This window comes from Cyrtonyx montezumae, unplaced genomic scaffold (genome assembly GCF_038088225.1).
Source record: "Cyrtonyx montezumae isolate F1298 unplaced genomic scaffold, pur_monq_1.0 scaffold_3, whole genome shotgun sequence".
NCBI classification, from domain to species: domain Eukaryota; kingdom Metazoa; phylum Chordata; class Aves; order Galliformes; family Odontophoridae; genus Cyrtonyx; species Cyrtonyx montezumae.
The window spans coordinates 104831746-104857684 of record NW_027072034.1 but is presented as its reverse complement, the minus strand read 5'-3'; the positions used below and the strand labels follow the sequence as shown (position 1 = coordinate 104857684).

The window sequence follows — 25939 nt, the reverse complement described above, 5'->3', positions numbered from 1 at the left end:
TATTTCCAGTCTGGGTCTAAGCGGGACACTGGACGTCAAGTTAGAGCTCCCCGTACTCCTGTCAGCCAAATCCTCTCCGAGCAACAGCCAGTTGGTGCCCATTAGGAGGCTTCATCCTTGGCAGGGCTGAGCGTGGAGAGGCAAGCAGGGTGCTGCCCTGGCCCGGTGCGGTGAGGGGGGCGAGCTTCCCGCAGCGGGGTCGCCCCGGGAGCCCGGTGTGCGGGCGGAGCGGCCCCGTCCCGCCTCCCCTTCCCCCCCCCGGAGGTGGGGGCTAGGCTGCCCCGCGGGTGACCCGCCCGACGGCGCGTCCCCGCCGCATCATCACACGAGGGGGCAGCGCGGCCGCTAGCTCTGCCCCGGCGCCCGCCTGCCTCTGCCTCCCTCCTCTCGGCGGCTCGCCGCAGCCTGGGCTCTGTGGAGTCAAAGCGAGGATCAGGTTCCCTGCCTCCAGTATAAAATCTCAGGGAAGAAATCTCCAGCAGGAGAGAGAGACGGGGCGCGGGAGGAGCGGGGCGTGAGTCGGAGGTCTGTGGGGAAGCGGAGCCGCGGCGCCGGCAGCACCAGCAGCACCCGCAACACCCGCCGCGCATCGGGGACGCCCGCAGCTCGCCCCTTACAGCTGCGGGAGAAACGCCTCTCGCCGCCCGAAGTAAGTCCGAGGGGACGGCGAGGGCTGCCGGGGGCTGCCTGAGGGACGTTGCCCTCCGAGCCCACTCCTTCGGGCGAGATGCGAAGCGCTTCCCCCTCTCCGCCTCGCTCCCGGGGTCTCTACCCCGTGGAACCTGGTCTCCTCTGATCCCCCCGCCCCGGGGGTGACACCGTGGAGAGTCTGGACGGGGGGCAGGCGGGAGCTGAGGTCTGGGGGTGCCCAGAAGGAAGAATGGGGTGCTTCGGGATCCCCCCGTCGGTTTGGCTGCTCCGCTAGGGATGGGGACGTGTCGGGACGTTGGAGCGATAAAGGGGGTGAGGGAGAAGGGTGGTGAGGGGACGTGACACGGCAGAGAAGGGAACAGTTCTCTGGCTGATCCAATTTGAGAGGACAGAAGGGCAGCAGTGACGCCAGGGTAGTAGAACTCCTGCAGCTCTCAGGTGCTCCGTGCCAGAAGTGTCCCGGCTGAGATTGGATAATCGAGGTTATGTTGTACCTTTGGACTGAGCACATTAACTATTTCTTTCTATTACTAATGTTTTTCCTTTATACTTAGCCTTCTTATTTCTACTTTTCTCTTGGTGAAACAACTGAATCTAGCGAGTGATGATTTATTTATAGCTACTGTTGTTTATGCTATCTTTCTTCTTAAGGGACGGGATGGGAGTCTGAGTTACCAATGATGAAAATATAGTTTTCTCCTATTCAGCACACAGATTCCGCAAATGTATTACGATTTCCAATCCTGACTCCTTGATCTCCTTCATCCTCTCTTCTTAAAAGTAGAACTTTATGCAGGGAAAAGGTAATCATTTCTTTGGGAGCTTTTTCTCTCCTTTTACATATCCAGTGGATGTCACATACCTATCTCTTGTGCATGGCAAGTGATCCACTTTGGTTGTGAGTGTCTACTGTGTGTTAGTTCAGCAGTTTGCTCTGAAGCTGGTTTACAGGTTGGCAGTGCTGGATTAGCTGGTTCTTAGGAGCATCGTGGAAACATTAGCAATGTGTTACATCGTTCTCTGTGAAATAGCCCTGCAGCTATGGATAGTGTTAGGTTTTTTAAATTAGCTCCTATTTGCTCTAAATAGCTTGTAGTACAGTGGAAGAGCACTACCAGTAGCACATTCAGCTCTTGAACTCGCTGTCCTTACTTTTGTACTCCTTTGGCCACTACTGTTCTAAGCTTTTAGCAAAGTTCAAAGTTTTGGACAATAAATAGAATAAGTGGGTAACTCTGATTGCATTTGGGATGAGGAGAGAAGGAACAGAGAGAGGAGAGAAGGATATGAGAAAAATCATTATAAAGAAATACTTGCCCTTAACATATTCCAGACAATGTGCTTGAGCTTGTGTACAAACTTTTTTTTTCCCCAAATATTTCCTCTCTGAAAAGAAATACCTTGTAAATTAATTAATTAAATAAATAAACTCTGAAATTTTGATCAAGAGAAATGCAAGGATAAAGGAATGTGAATATCTGACAAAAATATTTATCTGTTATAGAAATGAAAGTTTAGAAGAGAATGAAGAAGATATTTCACTGGAAATGACAAACCAAAAAAAACCCCAACAACTCAGCAACAAGAAAACCTGCTTTGCAATTTATTGATTTTTCCCTAAACAGAAAGAAAATGAGGGGATCTAACACACCCATCTCCAGCTTACACTAAACTCTTTGATGACTTATTACTTATGAAGCTTTGGATGAAACTGAAGGAGAGAAGCTTTCTGATCTTAGAGTGCTTCAAAGGAAATTTTAAGATTAAAAAAAGAAAAGTTAGCAACAAATCTTTCTTCTACCAATGGGTTTATTCTTTTTCTATAGTGTAGAGGTGGCCTGACAAAAGCGTACTTCTTGATATCCCAGTGCCAATCAACAGTTCTTTGAGATTCAGCCTGTAGCTGATATATCTTTGCCAGCACGGTTGGTTTGACTATAGTACTAGAAAACATAGTGCTATCCTGATACCATGTACCTGCATTCCTCTACTCTCCAACTAGTGCTAAGGACTCTCCTGTGCTGACAGATACTTTGTGTAGGTTCATCCTTCCTTTGCTGATGTGTTATTTCTTAGCTGACTTCCAGCAGTCATGGCTCCAGCATGATAATTCTTTCTCAAGTCATATATTTCTTTTTCATGCTAGGGGCAGTTTATTCCAGAGTCCTCAGACGATAATTAAAAATAGTCTTTTATAATCATTCAAGTGTTACTCTATTTTAGTGCATTTTTGCAGCAGGAAGATAGGATTATTATGTGTTACAGTGGAACACTGGGGCATTAGGAATGGATGTTGCTCATGAAACTTAGCACTCTGTTCAGGCCCCCTCATTACCTATACTGCAACAGTGGTGTTTTCTGTGGGAACTGGTTTTTAACAATGCAAGCTTTGCTTCGATATTTACAACCTCTTGCTGATCAGTGTATCAAAAGCATTTTCATTGAGAGGATTCATTTCAGGACTTTAATTGAGGAAGTCTCTTTGTTTCAAGCCTCTTTATAATAAACCATTCAAAATGCTGTCTTTGAACAAACTAGGTCACTGTAACGCGCGCACACACACAGTGATTCTCATCTGCTTAGGGTAGTCTGCATTTGGTCGACCCATATCCCTGGTGAGATTGTCCCTGATTTATCCTTCTTGGACTGGCTCGTTCACAGGGAGCTTATGCTGAAAATTCACTGCTGGAGGTCATTCTCCATTCTTGGCATCCCTGGCAGCCTTAAGCTTAAATTGCAGCCTCATTTTCTGTCCAATCAATACCACTCTTATGTCACTGAGTTTCCATGGTGCCCCCAATCTTCTGTCTACATATTGATGTCTGACAGCAGGAATAGCATTCTGTGTCGCTATATATACTTACTAAACCTGTCAAAACTATTTAGGGTCTGTCTCACTAATTTATATCCATATCCTGATATTATTTGAATCTGTTGAGCTTTGACTGATGGAACTTGCTGCAGTAAGAAATCAGCCCCAGTAATGCACTCCAGGGATGGCTCAAGGGATGGATGTTTTTAGAAAGGCAAAAAAGACTCTTCTAGAGTAGCTGGGGTAGTCTAGAATCTTTTGTGCACAATAGATGCATTTGAAAACATCTAAGTCTCAATAGCTGCAAGTTAATGCTTTGGAAATCATTATCCATTGTGCTGTTCTGAATGCATAGAGAGTTCTCTCTGATGGAGAGAGTAGGCATTGTCAAATATTCAATGTGCATTTCAGGAGGTTTAGGGGAAATCTGTGTCTGTCCTCTCACATCAGCTTTCCTCATCAGAAAAATGGAAGAATGAAATTAAGGGAGTGAGCAATGTTTTCTGTTAAGTGGAAGTTTCGCATTTTACTACAATAACCCACGGAGCTTTATAGTTGCATAAGAAGCAATTCAACTGTATCTGTGCATTGACATGATATCAATCAAGCAAGTTCAGAAAAGGCCTCTTAAGTTCCAAGACACCTCAAATAATGTTATTTGTGCCTGCAGTAATACAAACCACATAAAGACAAGTAGATGACTCTTTTGTTGTGGTTGGGTTTTTTTTTATTTTTTTTATTTTTTTTTGTGTGTGTGTGTGTGTGTTCGTGTGTTTTGTTTGTCTGTTTCTTCTTTTTCTTTTTTCTTTTTAAATATATAATTAAAATATGCTTCGTAAACCATTGATCTTGTATCCAAGTGAGGTTGTCATGAACTGGATAAACTCTTTTATCTCACTATTTTTAAAAAGGACTTGATCTATCACACAAAATAACAGTTGGTATTTGCTGCTTAAAATTTTGTTTGCTCCAAGTTGACAGAAGGGCTGAATCTGTGATGTCAAGATTGTTACTACTTTTCAGACCCTATTCAGGATCCAATGGTTTTTTTACTAGTAAAAAAGTAAGGACCTCCAAGACATAAAACAACCTGTAGCAGGTGATATTTGACATGACAGTATGATAGTAGCTCACTTTTTTAGTAGTGGCTTATCTTAACTTTATAGTAAGGTAGAAAGAGTTTTTATCAAATTAGATACTCTGCTGACCAATACACTCACTTTATGTTATTCCAAAAAATCAAACTTTTTAAAATACTTTGCACTACCTCCTGCAGTGTGACCATGATGGTTTATGTTCATAATAAAATATGAACAGTTGAATGTTGGGGGGAGAGGTAGTGCTTTTTTTTTTTTTTTTTAAGACCCTTCTAATTTCTCTGCTTGATTACGTATGTGAGAATGACTTTTTAAGAACTGAAATAATCTTGCAGACTGCTTTTTAACATCTTTCAGACCAAAGGTTGGGAAAACACAGCTATAGGCAGTTTCACAGGAGATGAGAAGAGGGATTGTGAATGTAGAAAAGCTGGATTGCATTACTGATGCAGTCAGGTGATTTCACACCCTGCCTCCTCCCTCCCTCTGCCTTCCTTGCCTTCCTGGAATAGCAGATTCTGTTTTCTCTACATACCATCTCTGTAGGTGAGGAGTAGAGTTGATTCTGTGTGAGACAAAATCCGATTTCCTTATGTTGAGACACTGCTTGGTGAATGCGATTGGTTCAATGACAGCTGCAAAGGAGAGGTACACACAGAGCAGAAGAATGTTACAAGAACTGGGGATTTTCTGATAAAAACAGTTTCTGAAATTAAATAGCGTTTGGGACTCCAGTTCATCATCATTTAATTAATGACGAGGTACAATTTTAAAATGAACCTCACTCTTCTGAGGCCTGCCAGCACTATTTCAAAGTTCATTGAATGTTCCATGTTACAAAAATTGCCCTTCCTCAGTTTCTGTGGACTTCCCGTGGAGCTTGGACCTTGTAAACATCCCTTATTTAGTTTTAGATGATACTCTCTTCAGGTGCATGTAAGGAGGGAAGGGAAAGAAGAGAAATTACTTAATACTTCAGTCCAAATTCCTGTTTTGGCACTGGTCTGCAGCTAGCCAATATTGTAAATGAAATTGATTTTTTTGCTGTCTACAAATATTTTTGAAGTGATCCACTGTCTGTACAAGTTTTCCTCCCAGCAGCAAGAGTAAAACCAGACAGAACAACTGAGAGGGAGAAGGAAGCCAGGTGTTCTCTTCTTTCCTTCAGCAAGCCCCCCTCCACTTGTCCATATGGTGGTGGAGACAGGCACTGAATAAGGTATGCGAGCAGCAAGGTTGAGAAGGTGTGTTTCTCAGGCTAGAGTGAACAGTTCGTCTTGATCTTCCAAGCCTGTAAGGAAGATAGACCACTTTGCTGTTGATGTCATCATCTTACTTGCTACCTGCATTATCCTGTTGCCTTAGGCTGTTCCAGGGATTAGAAAGGTAAAAACTAGATAATTGCGTTCAACAAATATTCTTTTAAGACGGGAGGAATTATGCATTGACACAAGCAGTAAATCTATGGAAGTCTGAATGTTCCTATCTGATCACAATGAGCGTGTCTTGAACTGGCTTCTAAAATTCAGTTCTATGGAATGTCAAGCATAAATCTATTTTGTTCTTGGTTTATGTCTCTCAGAGTCCTGGGAAAAATTGAACTAATTTCATTGCCATTCAAAAATGATGAGACTATTGCATTTAAGGAATGTTGTTTCAGCTATATTGCTAGTAAAACAGAGCTATTTATTCATTTATTTAGCTCCATCTTTCACACATTATGTATCTGAAAGTGCAAAACAACCCTAAGTGTGACAGAAATGCACACGCCCTTCTATAGTCTGCAATAGAAGTTCCATAGCCTGGAGGATCTTTGCCTATGTAAGAAGTATCCATATGCTTAATACAGTGTATAGGCAGTTTGATGTCAAAATTGTTCTAAGAAAAATAGGTAATGTATTGTTGTGTTGTTGTTGTTGTTGTTTTTCTTTTAAACTGACTTATATCCTGCAAACAATGAAGGGAAGAGTACTATTTGCTCAAAATGTCCCTGTTAAGATTTCTATCATGCTCTTCTAGGTACTTTTCTAGATGTTAAAGATAAAATATATATATACACATACAGGAAGCAATTTGGATGTAACTGGTAAGAAAGATGGCATCTCTAATACAGTGCTGTCTCTGCAGTATTTTGGCACTGCATCTCTGTTTTGGGACAAGTGAACTTCTGTTTCCATACTGAGATCTTTTCCAGCTCGCTAAATCATATTCTTCCTGTTAAATGGAGATGAATACAAATACTGGAACACATCCTGTAACCATTATTTGGGCTAAGCTGAGGCTTCAGCAAGAACTTCTTCAGAAGATGGGCTATAGAATTCAGCCTAAGGTTTAGAAAGCAGGTTCATGCCTTTGTTTGGCTGATAAATTCTTAAAAACAAATATGTTATAATGCTGATAAATGGTTGTGACAGTTCTCATATTTCTTGTGTCAGAATCTTATTGCTTTCAATGAGTGAGTGCTTTTGGAGTGGTGTACATTTTAATAGATACAGTGATTTTTCTGATAATCTGCCTTAATTTTAGCAGGACAATGCTTTGTTTCTGTAAGTGTGTAATGATAAAAATTACACACCTGAAAGGAGCCTTTCTTCCACATGCTCCCACATTAACCAGAAATAGTTTGAACTTGTTGATCTACCTAGGATGGTTTGCCCTTGATTTTCTCATGAAAAACTGATCTTCTATTATGGAGGCTTAGCTTTCCTTCTGGTGCTGACAAAAGGCCCCTGAGATATTCTGATTGGTTCCCAGTAGTTTGTGCCACCTGGCTGCCTGCTTGGTTGTTTGGGCTGCTGTGTTCCCAGAGGTCACAAAGATGTTTTTGTTTGAGAAAGAGTCATTTGCTTTTATTAGAAGCCTGCCTGGGTGCAGCTGATATGCAGTAGGGACTGAGGAGTGGAAAAAAATCTACTAGCTGTCCCTCCAAGGCCGACAGGATTTTCAGAAATCTTCCAAAACCACAGTAAGTTTTGATCCAGGAACTTCCTCACATTTCACTTATTAAATCCTCACTCTGCTAAGCTGTCCCTTTAGTCCATGTTTCTTGCCTGATTTGCATGTTGTCAGATGCTTTTGCTAATCTCTGTAGTTGATGTTTGCTTAAGTGATTATTTGGCAGAAATGTGCGAGCAGGCTTGTGTGTGATTGCTGTTGGCATGGCAGTAAGTTTGATATGGCATTAGCATACTTGCCATACTGCAAGCTGCCTTCTCTTCTAGGCTTAATCAAACAGCAAAAGGGAAGAAAAAAAAAAGCTCTTGGGGAGTCAGTCACAGTATACTAGTCCTTTGGGCAGTATGACCAAAGACCTGCCGAATTCAAAGGATCCTAAAGATTGCTCTCTCTTTTTGTTCTGCTAATAATCATCCATAAATCCTCCACCAGCAGAGGATTTATAAGAAGTGAACTGTGAAAGTAAGTGTAGCTACATTGACTCCAGTATCTAGGAATTTCCCTCTGCTGGCAAAATAGCATAGGAACTCACTTTATGGGGTGATAAAGAAGAAAAAGTTAGCTCTGCTCCCTTAGTGACTTCTAGCTTTAAATGGCATGCTGAATTTAATTTGTGTTTTGGGCTCATTAATGGACATTTGGACTATAGGGGTCTTTCTGTGTTTTAAGAGAGCTCAGTCTATTTTCTTAATCACTTGTAATTTAAAGTAAAATCTTTACAAAGCTTATGCATTACAACAGCTTTATGTGCAGTGAGTTATTTCATGGAGAACAAGGAGATTACTTAGACAATATAAATATGAAAATGGATTTGAAACCTTTGCTGAATCAATGACATCATCTAGAAGATTAACACACCTCAAATAAAAGTTTCTTCTGATACCATGCATGTTTATGTGCACACCTTTTATGTGTGGGTTAGGATGAAATCTCTTGTGATTAGTTGCAGAATTTTTACTGTGCATTTTTACTGTGGGGCTTTTGGTAGCCACACTTAATATCTTTCTGAACATTCTTTTAACCGTGAACTGCTCAAGCATTTTATATTAGAAGTTGAACTATTGGAGAGCTAATGTAAACTTCAGTACATCAGCATTAGTAACCAAGAATTTCTGTTGGAAATTTCTGGCCATCAACATTCATAACTGTATAACACAAGACATACTGTGGGCCAGGCATAAGCCATTGCCCAAACCTGTCATGTTTCACCTTTTAGTGCTGAAAGGTTCAGACTTCCACATGGGGAGAAGTGGACACTGCTGTCTGTCCACTGAGAACAACCTCTGTTTCAGTTTTTACCTTTGAAGAGGGAAAGCTTCTGTGTTTAACATTTGAAGTGATTTTGTAAAGCTGTATGAAATCTAAAATGTGACAAAGTGTGGAGCCCCTAAGAAACTGCAGAACAGGTAATTTTTTCTTGTGGTGAAAATATACAAGGTTTAAACAAGATAGGGAATGTGTGTGAAACTCCTTGTTCCTACTCATAATTTTGTCCTAGAGAAATTACTTTGAAGCTACTTTCAAAAATTGAGTATTTTAATACAGTGCAATTGAGATAATATTTATAAATACGTTTGTTTTTTAAAGTGAAATGTGGTCCTGGCCTTCCTTTGGCTGTTCCTCTGTGCCCAAATGCAATCAGTCTGTGTGAAAGTTCTTGTGAATGGCTGGAATTTGAATACTGCTGTATAAAAACTGAAAAACAAAGGCAGAATATTACAGCATATGTGTTCATTTAATTGCTGTGTACTGTAGTTTTTTTTTTTTTTAATTATTTATGATTATATCTACAAAGAAGTAGTCCTAATAATTAAGAATCTCTCTTGTGCTAACCACAGTAGCAGTAGATTGAGTGGATTTGGAGACTGAGTATTTTTATGCAGAAAAAATTACATGTATAGATGCTTTACCCCAACATTGTGCTTTATATACATATCAGAAGTCTCTCTCAGTCTGGAGAAACTTTCCAAACTGTAGAGATAACTCACAAATGTGTTATCTAACTTTAGACTTTCCAATTGCACAACATGTACTTTAAATGGAAACGTCACTTCTTTCTGTATTGACACTTTCAGCATGTGTAATAAGGCTCCAGTTCTAGCTGGGATTCTGCCAATTGAGATTTCTCAAGTAATTGTAGGTAGGATTTTCTCATCTTATTTTAATAGGAAATTCTGAAACAAACAAAAACCTAAAGGAGGAAAAGTTTGTGATGTTAAAAGTCTAAATCGAGAAAAACTGAAACTTGAATATTTGACATTAGGCCTACTAAAACAGAAATTCTTGAGTTAACCGAATCTAGGATTTCTATTCCAGGTCAGTGAAAATCTAGTTTGCGTGTGTTGTGGGTATTGTGAGAATGGAGACCACAATTCAAGCCCTATACTCAGAGAATCACAGAATGGTTTGGGTTGGAAGGGACCTTAAAGCACATCCAGTTTCAACCCTCTACTGTGAACAGGTTTGCCACCCACTATATCAGGCTGCCCAGGGTGTCTATCTCTACTGAGATAGATAAGCTAGCTACAGCAAGCTTTTCATGATGTCCCATGATGCTGTTGATTATGACTTTCTGATGGTCATGGTGTCTCACAAGAAGTGTAGTATAATATACAAGCATTAATAGGCAATGAGGAGCAGAAACTGAAAGCTAATCATTTTCTGTAAGCTTCAATGTCCATTGTAATTTTTTTTTCTGATATTTGTGTTGTCCAGTCACCTGGGTAGTAGAGAGGACAAGGACTTCCATATTGTTGACCAATCATTATTGTTTTGTATGAGCAGTACAACTTACTACCTTGGTTTTCATTCTTTCTTTCAAATGCTTAATAAATGGACTCGACAACACTGGTCCTGGGTTGATTCTTTGTGGACTACCACCTCTCTTCTATATCAAGAACTGAACAGTGTTCTTGGCATAGGATTCTTTGTTTCCTGACTAATACATAAAGAATGACAGGACCTTATCTTTTATCCTTTGATTACTAAGCTATCCTAATAGTTTTTTCAGTCTTTGAAAATCTAAGCAATTTAAATCTTGTGAGGAATAGCCAGGATTATTTTGAGGATTCTTGCAAATCAGAGGCATGATTTATCTTTATGAAAAATAGTGTAATCAAATGTCTTGAACTGTTTGTTTTGTTTTATTTTCCCTAACTTTGCCTGGCAATTCTGCCTCAAGTTCTTTGCTTGTATAACTTTAGGGCATGCATCTCTGTTCCCTGCTTTGAATTGAAAACTGCACCAGAGGAGCCATTTAGCTTCTCTGTAATCTCCTTTTCTGCCCTAAGTGAATTCTTTGCATCCTGGTAGTTTTCAGATCCCACCAGCTTTTCTGGTATTCCACTTTTCCCATGTGCTTAAGGAATGCCTTATTACTTGTCACAATGTATTTGCCTCCTTGTTCCTCAGCCTTGTTCTTGGACCTTTTGATCTCAATTTTACATCTCATCTGCCAAAGTTGTTCTCTTCCATTAGTTTCACTTGGGCTGAATTTCCATATATTTATTTATTTTTCTTAAGGACACTGGGGGAGTAAATAAATTCCTTGAAAAAGTCATTCCTCCATTCCTTTTCTGAGTGGTCAGAAGTATCGTGATTGCAGTTTGACATCAGAATATCTGTGCTCAGCCCTTGCATACTTCCTGTTTCCTGTAAGCTCTCCTTTAAAAAAGAAGTGACTCCCAAATATTGTACTTGAAGTCTGGTTCTCTTAGGACTGGTAACAATCTCCCAGGCATAACATACACCATATTATGCAGTAATGTTAAGAGTGAAGATTCCGAAGATAAGTGAGATAATCCTGTATTTTCATCCCATGGAAATGTGTTGTAACTGGCCATTCTCCCTTCCTTTGGAAATCAGTCTAGAAATGTGGCCGCAGCTCCTGAGTCAGTTTTCCATTGTTTAAGAATAATTACCCTCCTGCAAGCTTTAAATGAGTTAAAGGTGTAATTTAAATTCCAGCAAAGTAATTAAATACAAATATAAATATGCATACATATGTATTATAAATATCAAATATGTTTATTGAGATTTACATTTGCGATATAGTTTTTCATTAATCCCTTCTGTGTTACTGCTTTTTTTTTTTTTTTTATTAACACTTGAACAAATTGTGCTCCAAAATACTGTCTGTGATATCAGAAATGTGAGCTGATTATGCTCACGTACATCTAATTTTATGCTCTTATGCTTTCCAGCTCTGGTAAATGGACAAATATTTGAAACAAATACATTGTCAAAGTTGGAATATCCTATGAAAATTGCCCATTTTCCCTTATGTCTGACTCTAGTCAATTAATCTGATGCTGATTTAGTCTCCCTACATCTCACAGAGAATGCTTAAATTAAATTCTCCTTGTAACAGGTATGCATACTATCTTTTATTTAGCTTCCACAATTATCAGTATTCTGAACAAAACTGATGTGTCCACCATTCTAACTCCTCTATTTATTTATTTATTTATTAAGGAAAATCAATGTTTTGAGCTTACAGATACTTTTAGGTTATTACTTTTTCAGTAATGAATCCCAAAGCAAATCTTCAACTTTCTGAATTGCAGGCATCTTTTTGTTTTATCCATTATTTTGGAGCTACCTCACACTGTCTGTGGTCACGCTACTGAGGGCAACATTTATACACCCACTTATATGCCCTCAGAAAAATATCAGATCTAACCTCTTCCCTGGCTTGCGTTTCTGTGCACAGATGAGTCAGGGAGACAGGGGACGATAACGTGTTGTTACCAAGTGGTGCCACAACAAGCATTCTTGAGTGCATCCTTTGTCTGTCTGGGTACACGCTGGCATCTCTAGAAGAAGCCAATCAGCTTACACAAACTTATACCAAGAGTAGGAATGGAAGGTTAACTGATTGGGAAGAAAGATATGTACTTCTGTATTTAACAGGATCTTTCTTCTACACAACAGAAGTAGATACGCATGTGGAAGATTTATATGAGTAGTAATGATTACTAATCACAACTGTCTTTATTGCTTTTCCTTTCCTTTTTTTTTTTTTTCTTTCTTTCTTGAATTCTTGCGTCTATTCCTGTAAAAGAGTAGAGAGAGAAGAAAGAGACAGTTATGAGTCTTAGCTGGGTTGTGTACATTATCTTTCTTAATTTTCAGCAAAGCAGTGTATTTGAGTTAGGTGCGTAGCCACTTGTAAGCCCTGTCTCTCAGCATTTCCATATAAGCCTGTTAACAGGATTGGGCTGGGCTTAAGAAAGAGCTCGTTCTTATTCTTGATGAGCTCAAGTGGCTTTTATGTACGGTGCTATGAATGGGCACAAAGGCTTAGTACTGCTTGTCACCATGCAACTCTAAATGTGTTATGGCTTTTGCTGTGGCACACAAAGTATCAGCAGGAGCAGAAGCCAATTGAGGTTACAGCTGATCTGGTGTGCCTCCTGACAGGGCTTTTAGATCACTTGCCTACACTGCCTCTCAATGTGGCAAGTGAAAAAGCCCAAGGAGTGACAAGCAGCTACTGTTTAAAGTAAATTGCAGTTTAGGTTGAATGAGGAAGAAAACATGTTTCCTTTTTATGGTACTCCACTCTGCATAGGCTTCAAAGTTGAGTAACTTGACCTTTCTTAACAGCACACCTGTGTTCTGTTGCTATTGTTGCTGGACTGAACTGCACAGTTAAGGGATTTGTTGGGGGAGGGAAGAATGTACTTAGTGACTCAGAACTCAATAGAAAATTTTTTTCATTTGACAGGTAGAAACAACAAAGACTGCTGGCCTGGCACTGGGGTGAGCCTTGCGCTTTGTGCAGTAGGTCTGTGAGATCTGACAGCTCTGTTGACACAATTTGACACAAAGCGTCAAATCAGCGTACCAAGTAATGCCAATGTACTCTGCTACTCCGGTGTTCCCCTCGGCCCAAAGAAAATTCTTTGCTCTGTCTTGTGGGGTCCTTTTTAATACGTATGGTTTACAGGTGGTGAGCAGTTCTGTGAGGTGCCAAAACAGTGGCCATTGATCTAATTCTCCTCTTTTCCTCTTTGACTGAAGGAACAGAAGGTACACTTATGTACTTGCAAATCACAGTGACAGAGGTCACAAGCACAGTAAAAGTCAAAGTAATCCTGACAGATTGGACAGATTCTCTGAAACTGAGAAAGTTCTTCACAGAGAAAAGAAACATGCCGTCCTTTGGTGTTAATAAAATGCACTCATATAAAATTCGGAACCAAAGGTATAATATAGCAGAAGATCTGACAGCAATTACTACATGCTGCAAATGAAGCTGAGTAGCCCATTAATCCCTGGAAAGATGAATTCAGATCCTGGTTTTTATTGGTCCCTAATGACTGTCACACGTGAACTAACTTAGTGACTGGATGCTGTCAGACATGACAAGTTTTGGCCTGAGAACTTGTATCTCCAAGTGAGAATTAAGTACATAGAGGCTGTAATGAGTGTGTGACAGCATTTGGTGCTACATCAGCATCTGTCCATTTGGACAGCTTTTTTTTTTTTTTCTGTTAAATTTAAATGGATATAGCTTGTACCATTTGGGTTTGGCATTAGTGATTCCTTTGACATCTGTTGTAACTATCACAGCAGATGAAGGTGGTATCCAAGACAAGACTGTGAAAGCAGATAGATTCAAGGCTTGCTAAACCTGAGGACAGGAAGTTGCTTTGCTCTGCCATGATAAAGACAAGGAAAGACAACCTGAGAAGATCTCCAGCTCAAACTCCATTGTAAAGCCAGCAGAGCTGCCATACTCCTGTGCCCCATACTCAGGATTAGGCCTGGGAGAGCAGAAAGAGCCGAAATCTGGGATGAAGGGCTCTCGTTTATGAAATCCTTGTTATGTACTAGTAGGGAGTGTCAGAGATAACTGGGGTTGCAATGCATCATTTCTTCTTTTTCTTTTTTCCACCATGTGGCCAGGGTAGGACTGTGAATGCAGAGGAGGTGCTGTGGGGTAAGAAGCATAGTTTTGTGGAGGTCCGAGGCCAGAGAAGTGAAATTGTGCAGGCAGCATGATGTGCAGTTGCAGAGTTGTGTGTGGGAAGGTTAAATTTCATTTGCCTGCATCCAGCTTGCTGTATCTAACAGAATTTAATGTTCTGAGCTGTATATTTTTTGTTAGATATATATTTTTTAATTATAATTTCATTTTCCCCTTTAAGCAATATCTTTACTTCTAAAGGGAGAAGAAATCATACTTGTATGTGAAGTGCCTTGCTGGTAACTAAGAATAGCACAAGACATTTTGCATTGACACAAACAGTTTGTTCCTGGCCAAATGATCTGCTGCTGAATCTGATCTGCTGAACCAGTTTGTAAGCAGAGGTGTGTGATTTGGGTTCCATGGAAATCTATCTTTGTGTCATTCTGTCAATTCAAAGGATTTCAGAAGCTTTTTAATAGCTGGTTATTATCTGGGCCTATTCTTGTGGGTTGTTTTTTTTTATTATTTTTTATTTTTGTCTCCTACATTCCCTTGGCCATTCTAACTGCTTCTAATTTACAGAACACTGGGCTTGGAGAGGTGTGTCCCATCACAAATCTACATGGAATATGTTCTTTACTGCTCTTCCTCTTTCTCTCCCTGGGGAGAAAACAAAACAAATCTATTGCTGATAAGAAATTGGGTTTAAAAGGCAGGAGGTGGAAATGCTCCCTGGGATATAAGGAGAAGTGTGTGGTAGGGTATCAGACTGTAATGGGGATCAGAAGCAGAGCTCCTTCTGTGATGGTGCTGCAGGAAGCTGGAGGAATTAGCTGGTCTGGTGGCAGATGGTCTGCAGACTGTTCGAGGAAGCTGGTGCTGTGGTGTTCCTTAGAAATCCGGGTGTTAACTCTCTTTCCTGTTTTCCCAGACACATAGCTACATCATAAGATAAAAGCTTCACCAAGCTGCTAGGCCTTGGCCTGGTCTAGCAGGACCTGGCCAGCCACTGTGAGAAGGGTTAATTCACGCCATCACCACTGAAGACAAAATGGATCTTTGAAACAAATGTGGTGGTGGGGGTAAACCCATCAATCATGTGAATACTGCTTTACAGTAATTCACAACTGCAGCTTTTTTCTCAAGCAAGGCCTGGCGGAGTCTGATCAATCCCCTGGCTTCCAACTACTTCTCAGCAGGCAGCAGCTCACTCCTTGTGAGTTTGTATGTACATGAAAGCCCACTTTATATTAACTCTGCGGAATACTATTTTTTTTCTTCTCTAAACCCCTTAGCACTAATTCAGTGTAATTATACTCATTGAATTAAGTACTGACAGCCCCACTCCTCCCCCTTTCCTGTCAGGATATTGGCCTAAAAATTGCCAGATGAAGAAAATCCAAAACAACGATGGGATTCTTTGTTCTGGCCTTCTACATAGGTTTTTATTATTTAAATGCAACCTATTAGTAACATTTCAAAGTGGTCGCCTCTGAAGCTGAAGACTGAACATTTTTGTTTTTCTTTTAAACATTAATGAAGAATTATCCTTTAGGCTTTAAGGGAAATGCTAAGTATTGCAAAATTCATTACTGACTGAGCATTGGCATCATTATTAAGAGCCTGAAGCTACTGAGGACCTCATTCTCCCTTTTTGAAAATGGGGAAAGTTGACAGGGAAAGGTAGGGAACCCTCCCATGCCTATGTCTTTGTCTAAGGAATAGGTGCTGTTATCCCTCATGTTTCCCTTGTGTTTTCAGGGTTGAAAATAGAGATGCAGGTGTCCTAGCACAGCATGATCTGATCCTTTCTAGGTCTGTATGTATGAATGAAAGTTATGTCATAAACTAAAGATGATTTTAGGGATCATAGATGGTAGGCAAGGACATATGTGCTCTTAATGCAGTACTCTGGAGGAATGTTTAAAAGTGATTCTTAGGCATATACATGAGATGGCCAGACTATGGAGATGGTGCTGATGAGACATACCAGCATAATGTTTTCTGTATTAGTTTTAATGTTTTCAAAAGGTGCAAAAGAAAAGAAAGAAAAGGGAAAAACTCTCCAATAGGCTAATGGCTGGAAAAAGTTTGCTTGGTGGCTTAGAGAACTTAGTTTATCTGACAGACTCAGAAGAACAGATAACCACATTGTAAATATGTTTTAGAGTAGAAAAATAACAATTACTGAAGGCCTCTGTAACTTGCAGGAGAAAGCTGTGATAGGAAAAATTCAATTACAAACCAATTTGCTGTTTTACAGTGCAGCTGATGAGAGGCAGGATGAAAATGTCATAAAAGCTTTCTTAGGAGGCATTAGATCCCTCATCTTATGGAACTATTACAGCAGTAAATGTGGGGTTGTAGATTCTAGAAGATTTGTATCAGGAACTAACTTGGGGCTGTTGCATAAGAATATTCATTTTGACTCAATGGGAGAGTTTTTGCTCATCTTCTCAGAGCTGAAATGTGAGCAGGTCGATTTTGTAGAAGCTTGTGTAAAAGCATGTCATATTTACTAAGTTATGAAGTTTTAATTTCAACTGCAATACACAAATACTGTAATTTAGTTGTCAAATGCTTTGCACAAGTAAGCCTCAACTGATATGTTGCTCTTTATTGTATCAAACTGTAACTGAACAGTTCAGTTGTAGAACACAGAAAAGCATAATGTGAAAAACAAAGTGAACAGGGAAACATGCATTTTAAAACTAGAAGGGCCATGTTGTGAGGGCATTTACCATCAAAGGATGGTGTGTACTCCTTTTATATTTTATTTTTATCCTCTGTCTTACCATGTCTTAGTGGGTTTGAACTTTCTTGGTAGCTGTGTAGCAAGCCATATTTCTGAAACCCTGGTGCTTTAGCACAAAATGATTCTTTCCAAGCATTGTCTTACTATTCCTATGATCTGTCTGTAAAAAAACAAAAAAAATAATTAAAAAAACCCTACCACTTTTGGAAAGTTAATTAGAATGGCTAAAGACATGCATTTAAGGTAAAATAGGTAGGTCTTTATGTAGACAGATCTATTCAGAGTGAAATAAACTAAATAGAACTAAGATGATGGCAGTTTGCTAATTCAGAGAAGAATATCCATACCCATGTGTACTGTTTGTTTCCTACTTTTACTTGTGGAATACACTGGGCTAATAATGTCTTCTAAACTCTGCAAGACTGAGGAAGTAGGCAACGGTGAGTAAAAAGAAGGTATTGGTTTTATTGACTTCCTTTGCTAATGGGAGTGAGGGGTTCTCATGTATGCTTTTCCAGTAATGTGGATAAGCAAATTTTGTTCCAGAACAGGGAGAAATGCTGATTTTCTTCTCATTAAGAAGAATGAATGAGTTCAGCAGCTTTGAAATCTAGTTTAATTCAGGCACCAGCTATACTTATAATAAATTGATACTTATAATAAATTCTGATACATAAAATCTGTAATAATCTTTTCCCAAATGGGAAAAAAAATGCTTGTTTCTGCTCCAGAGATTATGGAATTTTTTTACAAAGTACAATTCTTTGAATTGGGTTTTCATGTGTAATACAACTTGGGTGGGGAAGACAGAGGGCAAAAAGCAGAACTTATAAGCCTGTGGTGTGGAGAAAGTTTACAACCTGCATCAGTTCCCCAGACCTCCGAGCAGCCTCTGTTTTCTTTTCTTCTGCTTTGTTTTATGCAAAGGTCATGCTTCCCAAGTGACCATTAGGGCCCATTACCTTTTGTCTCTGTGATCAGTATTCCCTAATTTAATGATGACATCAATATAGTGGAACCATCTGGACAGATTCAACTTGAAAAGGGCTGAAACTTGTCTGAAATAAAGGAGAAATGCTTGCACATGGCCAATGTGACTTCTATGGAGCAAAAGGAAAATCATTTTGGATTTCCAGAGAAGATTAGATTTCCTCTCTACCTTTGTGCATGTAGCTCTCTGCCACTAAGAGAGTTTTCAGCTACAACAGCTGGTTAGGTGGAAGCAGATTGATTTCGAATTTTCCTTCACATAGTTGCCTAGATAGGAAGCTTGCTAGTGCAAGTGATAACTTTGCTTAAACATCACAGACAGTGAGTATTACCAAAGGAAGGTATATTCCGGTAAATAGATATCTTGGTGAGATTAGAAAGGCAACAGTAGATACAACAAACAGAGAAATGAATCTTATGAGCTATCCTGATAAGCTCCTAATCCTTATACAGATTTGATCAAATGAACAATTGGCTGAATTGTTGGGACATTCTTTCTCAATTTGTACAGCTGACACAGCCGACCCATTCATACTACCTTTTGGGTAATTTTGAGTAATTTTGAGCTACCAAGACTGACAGTTGGAACCCTAGAACATGCAAAATAGTAAACAGCAGCTAGAGCTGGTGCTCTTGTTGAACAGATGGTGACCCAGAAAGCTCTATGCTCCGTGTTAAGTACTTAATGACATGCAGGTGTCCTTCATGGTTTGGAGCACTTAAGTTTTTAAATTTACTGTAGGAAGTTGGTTACTTTGAAGACCAAATGAGGCTTCCCACCTCTGTAGAGTCATTTGAGGCACAATTTACTGCTGTCAAAATATATCCGCTTAACATAAACAGATGTGCACTACAGAGCTGACCTGAACTTCTCTGCAGTGGGAGTTAAGGATGGATCAATCAGACATATCTTTGTTCAAGACAATTCAAAGTCCTAACCAGATGACAACTGAGAGAAGAACTATTTTGATCATAATTCTTCACTAAGATGTTATCTGTTCTTATAGTAAAACAAGCTGTTTTAGAGCTGTGGTTAGTGTGGTTGCTCTACATATGTGAAATAGCATCATCTTAATAATTTTTTCCATGCCGTGAGTGATTAGTAATTTAATATAACTAACAAAGGCTTTCCCAAGAGAACCTTCTTGAAATTTGCAAGCCAGTTTTTGAACAGTTGAAGCTCAGGGGCTGTGGAGATGGGAAGAGGTAAAGATGCAGGCCATAGGAGATGGGAGAATGAGGCAAACTATTGTAACATTTATTTATTTTCAAAAGACTTTGAGTATACTGAGTTTCTCTTACTGTGACCCACCGACTGTATTTAATAATTTCAGTAGAGGTGATCTCTTCATTTAACTGAGTGGCTCCAGCATACTGTATCTGTAAGGTCAGCGAAGGCACAGCTAATGCAAGTTTTCTCCTTGTGTACCTGATCTGCCCTACCTGATGAATCACCAGGGTGTGTCTGTCCACTGACCACCACGGAGAGTGATATAGATTATCAAAAGGCTGAAGGTTGAGTATGAGCTCAAGGACTGAGCACATTGGTCAGTAGAGATGCTAATTCCACTCCAAGGAAGCTTGGCTTGGCATCTTGTTCACTGGATTAACAGCGAATAAAATGTAGTGATTCACATCTCTTTTTCCTTTTGAATTCATTAGATTGTAGTACAGGAGTTAGGAAAATGAATGGAATCATGCCTGATTAGCTTTAGGAAGGAGAAAAAAATATCTCATGGTTGAGAATGGTATTGCTCTGCAAGGGGCAACTATCTCCAGGTAGGACATTTATTTCCTTTAAAGGGAGATTTATCTCACTTTATCTCTAGGTAGGCTCTGTCCTGAGTATGACTTAACAGTTAAGCTTTCGACTGGCTGAACTACATTATCATTTATCCATCAGGATAAGGCAGGGAGGCATTCTTGAGAAATAATGTGTCTCTTGCTGAGGTCTGCCCTGTAGAGTTTTTCCACACACAATTATCCTGAAGTGCTCTGTTGGCTCTGCACAATTTTTTTGTATGCTCAAGATGAATTTTGACTAGTTATTCTGGGAAGTCATTAATGGTATAAATATCCCAGTAAGATCTGTGAATATCTTATCTATATTTGCCAATATAGTTTTAGGGAAGTGGTTCAGGCAAATAGGTTTTTCCAAGCTGCTGCATCTCAGGCTTTCCTTTTTCTCCCTCTTTTCTTTCTGTTTCTGGCATCGATAAGCTCTCCTCTTCCAGCTTTGTAGAACAGCAAGGAGTAGGACGTCTTTCCTTCATCTGATATTTGGATATATTGTGTTATTTAACTCCTTTTAAAGGTTCATCTGGTTAAGATGCCCTAAAAGAAGGATCTCCTTGCCAATGGTGTTGTAGTAAGGATGTGAAACATGGAGAAAATAGAGGAACACAACAGAAAATGGATTCTGTATCTGAGAGAATAAGCTATTGCCTCTTAAATACATTTAATCCTTAGTGATTTTAATATCAATCAAATAAATTAAGAGTTAAGACAAGTCAAGCCATGTGATGTAGAGGTGATGAAGATGAATGGTGAGTGCATGCTTGGGGGAAAATATTTATAAAGTAGGAGGTGTGATTAAGAGAGCTTCAAAACTACAAACACAGCTTTGTTTCAATTTGTATGTTTTTTTTTTTTTTCCTTGAAATGTGCTGCCCACCTTCAGGCAACTTCTCTTCAGTCATTTCTCCCTTCTTCCTTTAGATTTCTCTCCTTTCCTGGTAATCTGACTATAGGTACTTTTATTAATTAATTAATTAATTTATTTATTTATTTATATTTTTTGGAGGTGGGGGTGAGGTAAGGGGCTGAGGAAATACTCCCCCGTCCCCAAATAACAGCATCTTTCTTTGTGGAATCCACAGTTTTTGAAAGTGGACTATGTTCCCTCACACCTCCTGTGCTTTTCTTTTCCAAATCACATAACTTCCTGCATGAGGTAACCTTTTCTATCTCTGTCTGTCTCTCTCTCTTGCTTGCTCTCCCTCTGGCTTGCTTTTCAGTCAGTATTGCTCTCTGGGTCCCTTGCTCAGTGATGAATGAGTTTCATTCATCTTTCTTTTTGGGGCTCTGTGAAAAGCTTTAGACTTTGCCTGCTCCCATTTTTTCGCTCCACTATTCATTTCCATGGTGATGGAGAAAGGAGGGGGGATGGCAGAGTGGGTGGTAGTGGGGCCAAAGGTCAAGAGTGGCCACTTTCTGAATTAAAGCTTTGAATCCCATTAAAGGTGACACATAACCTGGAGTAACTCTCCAAGTACTTGGCTGTCAAAGTCATCAAAGCAAAAGGAGAAAGAAGCAGGAGAAGAGAGGGATCAGAGGAGGAGGGACTTGAGAACTTGGAGTTTCTGTCAGGATTACATCTAGTGACTTAATATAGGGGTAGTTCATTTGTGTTGCCATACACTGGCTTCAGTGAGGCCAGGCTCCAAAATCTGCATGCAGATGGAGTGTACGATATAGAGAGGAATCCCTTCATCCTTTGATGGACAAATGTAATCTTCTGGTTAAGTAAACAACCCTTCCTCTCTAAGAAATGGGAGGGAAGAATTGAGTGCAGATAAATGTCCAGGCCACTTTGGGATTTCATTAGATTGCTTTTTCTTATTTTTTTCACATAGGTGCCAGAAGGACTCAACCAAGATGAGGGATGTTTTCTTTGCATTGCACCAAAAGCCATTGAGGGAAAGTCTATGTTCTAGAAGACAGATTGTGAAATAAAGCGTATCAAGCTATTTCCATGCATCCACAATTCAGGTCTTTTTATACCATTATATTTGGAAACAATTCCTATACTAAAAAATCAAAATTGAAGAAATCTTGAAGCACTTCCTTTTGCAGGTTTCTTTCTCAGTGCAGGTTAATTACTGAGAAACCTGAAGGAAGCACCAGGGCAGGATGTATTATGAATTTGCATGGTCTCCTCTCTTGAATAATCTTCGCTAGCAGTAATCAGAATCGGTGCGCAAATTGCCCTCTCACTTGTGCCACCTGATGAGCTAGTGGATGAAAGTGGAATTTGGCTCCTAAGTGCATGATCTTGCTTCTGCCACAATCTTTGTAAAAGTAAGAAGTACGTCTGTGTATACTGACAACAGGAGATAAAAATGAGGAATTGGGAAAGTTATTAGGGAAGTCTGACATTCTTGTGTGTCTTTTTTTTTTGCCAGAGAAGATAGTGAAGGAATAGCTTGAGATGCCAGAAATATTCTAAACTGAGAAACAAGGGAGGACTAGATGAATGAGATCAGAACTGCCAGTCATATGCAACTCTAGAGAGGCTGAAAGTCCTCTAATTAGGTAGAGAATCAGTTGTAGTATGCATTATTTCATGCAAAAGAAGAGATTGCAGTGAGAAGTAGGTGTAACTTTGGAGACATACTGCAGCTAGTAAAGGCAACTAGTCTGGGAAAGGGTGAAAACAGTAACAGCAGCCACTGCTTCAGAGGTATGCAAACTTGGGCCAAGGGGACCACAGAAGTAGGGCAGAGATGAACCGAGTGGAGAATAAAAGCCTTGTACTTCTCTTTACGTGAGAGATAAAATGCAGCGGTGCAAAGGGCTGTGGGTGTGGAATTTCTTTTGTTAATAAGGAAAGTACTGGCCTACTTTGGTAGACTCATGTTCTGTATACAGGCACCAAAGATGGAGGGGAGCTGCTGTCCTTTCAGCTGCTAATTCTTTGGAATTATGACGTTTGATCAGTGATCTCTTCATTTCTTCTGGATAGCATTGCCTGTTGCAGAGTAGGTTCAATGAACTAATTGCTGTGACACAACTGCTGTGACCCAACAACAGATGATGTAACATGTATACCAATCATTGAGCTGAACCCTGCTTAAGAGATTTGGCTCCTTTTTTTTTTTTTTCTCCTTTGTTCTTGCTGGTGAGATGTTTGATAGAAACCTGCTCCAGAAGGGCTTTCAGGTCAGTTAGTCCTCTCTCTGTCTTCCTTTCACTTGAAACAGAACATGCATGAAATGAAGACAATGAGGAGGAAACAGATTTTTGATTTAAGGTGGCATTTGATTTGCCTACTCTGTTGTGCTTGATACTGCTTCTCCACATACACCGTGCTTCATGAGGTGGTCCTGTACTTTCAGCCTAGGGAGTGTTGACTGGTTAACTCAATTTCTTTCTATTTTCATACCCACTTGTAATATATTCTTCCCCTCTCTGCAGCAAACCCATCTGTTAATGTTGGCTCTCCAGTACCAGCAGTAATCACAGTGCTGACCTCATTAATCTGTGTGTTATCTGAGGCGTGGGAGTACACTGCCTTGCAGAGGCCATATTAAGTTTTATTGGGTAATGCACAAGCAGTTTCCTTTCTTCTGTTCAGCCATTTTGCAAAAGTTAAAATACAACACTGCGTAAGCTGTAATAATTATATTTTTAACTTAAAGTTGTTGTCTCGGTTTGGCCTGGTTTCTGTGACAAAGGGGTGATGGGACCCACAGATACACTACCCAGAGAGATGGGGGGGAAGGGAAAAGGCAAGGAGGTGGGCCCAGATGATGAAAAGAGCAGCAGTGAGCCAAAGGAAAAAACAAAACAAAACAAAAAAACCTCAGCTTACTAAATATAGTAGTGAAATGTGAGATAATACAATATGATACCACATGATTGAAATTGAAGCTAATAAATCAAATAAAATGTGAAAGAGAGAGTTTCTGAAACCCAAGTCCTTACTGTAATGCTGTAGACAAAGTGGCCGGGCAGCAAAAAGAGAGCAGTCTCATGATTCTCAGTTTGTTTTATCTTTTCCTCCAAATGGAAAACAGAAGTGGAAAAATGAAGTCTTCTAGGAGTTGTAGTTACTTCTTCTCTTATGAGGCCAGACTAAAACTCATGAAATACACTGATAATTCAAAGAACTGCAACATTAACTTTTTAACTCCCAGTGTGCTGCATGATGTTACGATGCAGAATACTGATGAAAAACCATGAAACAATGACTATTGCATGTTGCTGACATGACAAAATTTGGGCTGAAGAAGAATCTGGAAAATCTGGGGAGGGGGTTTCAAATAAATCAGGAGTGAATTGGATCTAGGTCCTGTTAAACGTGTACATACCTGATAGGTAACTGTTCAGAATTCACACCTGTGGCTGCGACTGAAAGTTGCATATATGAACTTTAAAGAAAAAAAAATTTTAAACAGTTTATAAACTAATGAGGCCTTCCTGAAAGATTGTCTTTGCTTCTGTGAACTCGTAGGGATTTATGACAGCTTTACAAAAAGTGTTTGTATAACCCTTCCCTCTTTTCCCACATTCATAATGACTGTTATTCCCACGTTTCCCTTTAAAGAGAGTGAATGATAGCATACCTGAACTGGCCCGCAACATCCTTAGGGCAACGTGTGTGTTTCTCTTGACACTGATGACTAGGAGGCTTTTAATTCACAGGACTTTTACCTCCCTGTCCAGTAGGATTTGGGCTGTAAAACTTGTGCACTTTATTGTGGAGGCAACACAACAATGTAGATGTTCCATGATTGGGAGATGCAAAACCCTACACCAAACTTAGTGTATTCAGTGAAGTCTATTGAATGTCCAGCCTTGTACAAAACTAGACATGCTTGTGGTATGGTGCTTAAATAAAACCATGGGTCCCTCCCTAAATGAACATAGTGCTTTTGACTGAGCACTGACATGGGCTGCCCAGAGAGGTTGAGGAGTCTCTGCTGAGATTTTCAAAAGCCTCCTGGACATGGGCCTGCACACCCTTTTCCAGGTGGTCTTCCCTGAGTGGGGTGACTTCCAGAGGGCCCTTCAAATCTCATCAGTTCTGTGGATTCTGTACATTCCAGTTTTGTGACTCTTTGTGGTTTTACCCTAGCTTTATCCTTCTGTTGGTCAGTTTGTATGCTATGGATTAACAGTGTGTGCTGCTGTGAGGAGAAAGACATGAACTGTGTTGCATTTAAAAAGGAGGAGAGAAATGATACTGTAATAGCTTTTTCCTTGGGAGAACTACTGGTAGTAACACTGCCATTTCCACTACTGTTCTGATCTAGTGCACCAACTGACATCTTTATAAAGAATTGTAACTGGAGGGGCAGTGTTCACGGCCCTTAAAGGAGACCTTATTGTGGTATAAGATATCCTAGAGATGCAAGAAGATTAGTTGTAGGCATTCTGTGTGGCTTCCTTGGCTATGGAGAGGGGAAGACAGAGGTGCCAAAGGCTAGCTTTGGTGGAAAGCAGGCTAAATCAGAAATGTGTTTTCTTTGAAGGAAGGTCTGAGTCTCCAGTATAAGCAGAGGAACAGTTGAATGCTTTGCATGGCCTGAGTAGTGAGCAGAGGTCCTGACTGCATTACATGTTCAAATATGGCTTTTCTGAAACCTTTGCTGCCAACAAAACTGGTAGGAGTGTTCTTTGAACAGGCTGATGTCAGCTGGGTACTGGAATAGCTGTATTTTCTCCTTCCTGCCCCCAGTCTCCAGCCTTTGTCACTAAGAGGTCTGCTTTTTCTTTCTAAGGTTATTTCTGGGTCAGTAAAGAGGGAGATATAATCCTTGAGCCTTGTGAGGTAGTTTGCTTAATAATCTGAGCTTGTTCTGGCAGAAAGCTGCTTACAGCAAGCCTGTCTTGTGGCAGGGAGAGAAAGGGGTCAGGAAATGAGGTAGAAGAGCCTGAATCATAGATCTCAAAATAAGTGTTGAAAATCCCACACTTCTGATGTAGAACTTCCATTGTTAAATCCCTCATCAACCATTGACTTATGTAAATGTTTATAT

At 40.0% G+C, this 25939-nt stretch overlaps 1 protein-coding gene across 1 annotated transcript in view; it reads left to right on the top strand.

Annotated features, from left to right (window-relative positions):
• Positions 1-376: 376 nt before the first annotated feature.
• The window catches only part of PTN (pleiotrophin), a 66932-nt gene continuing 41369 nt past the window's right edge, over positions 377-25939 (top strand). Inside the window, exon 1 of the mRNA XM_065742717.1 lies at positions 377-649. The gene's annotated coding sequence lies outside the window, so the exon portion shown is untranslated. The remainder of the gene's footprint in view (positions 650-25939) is intronic.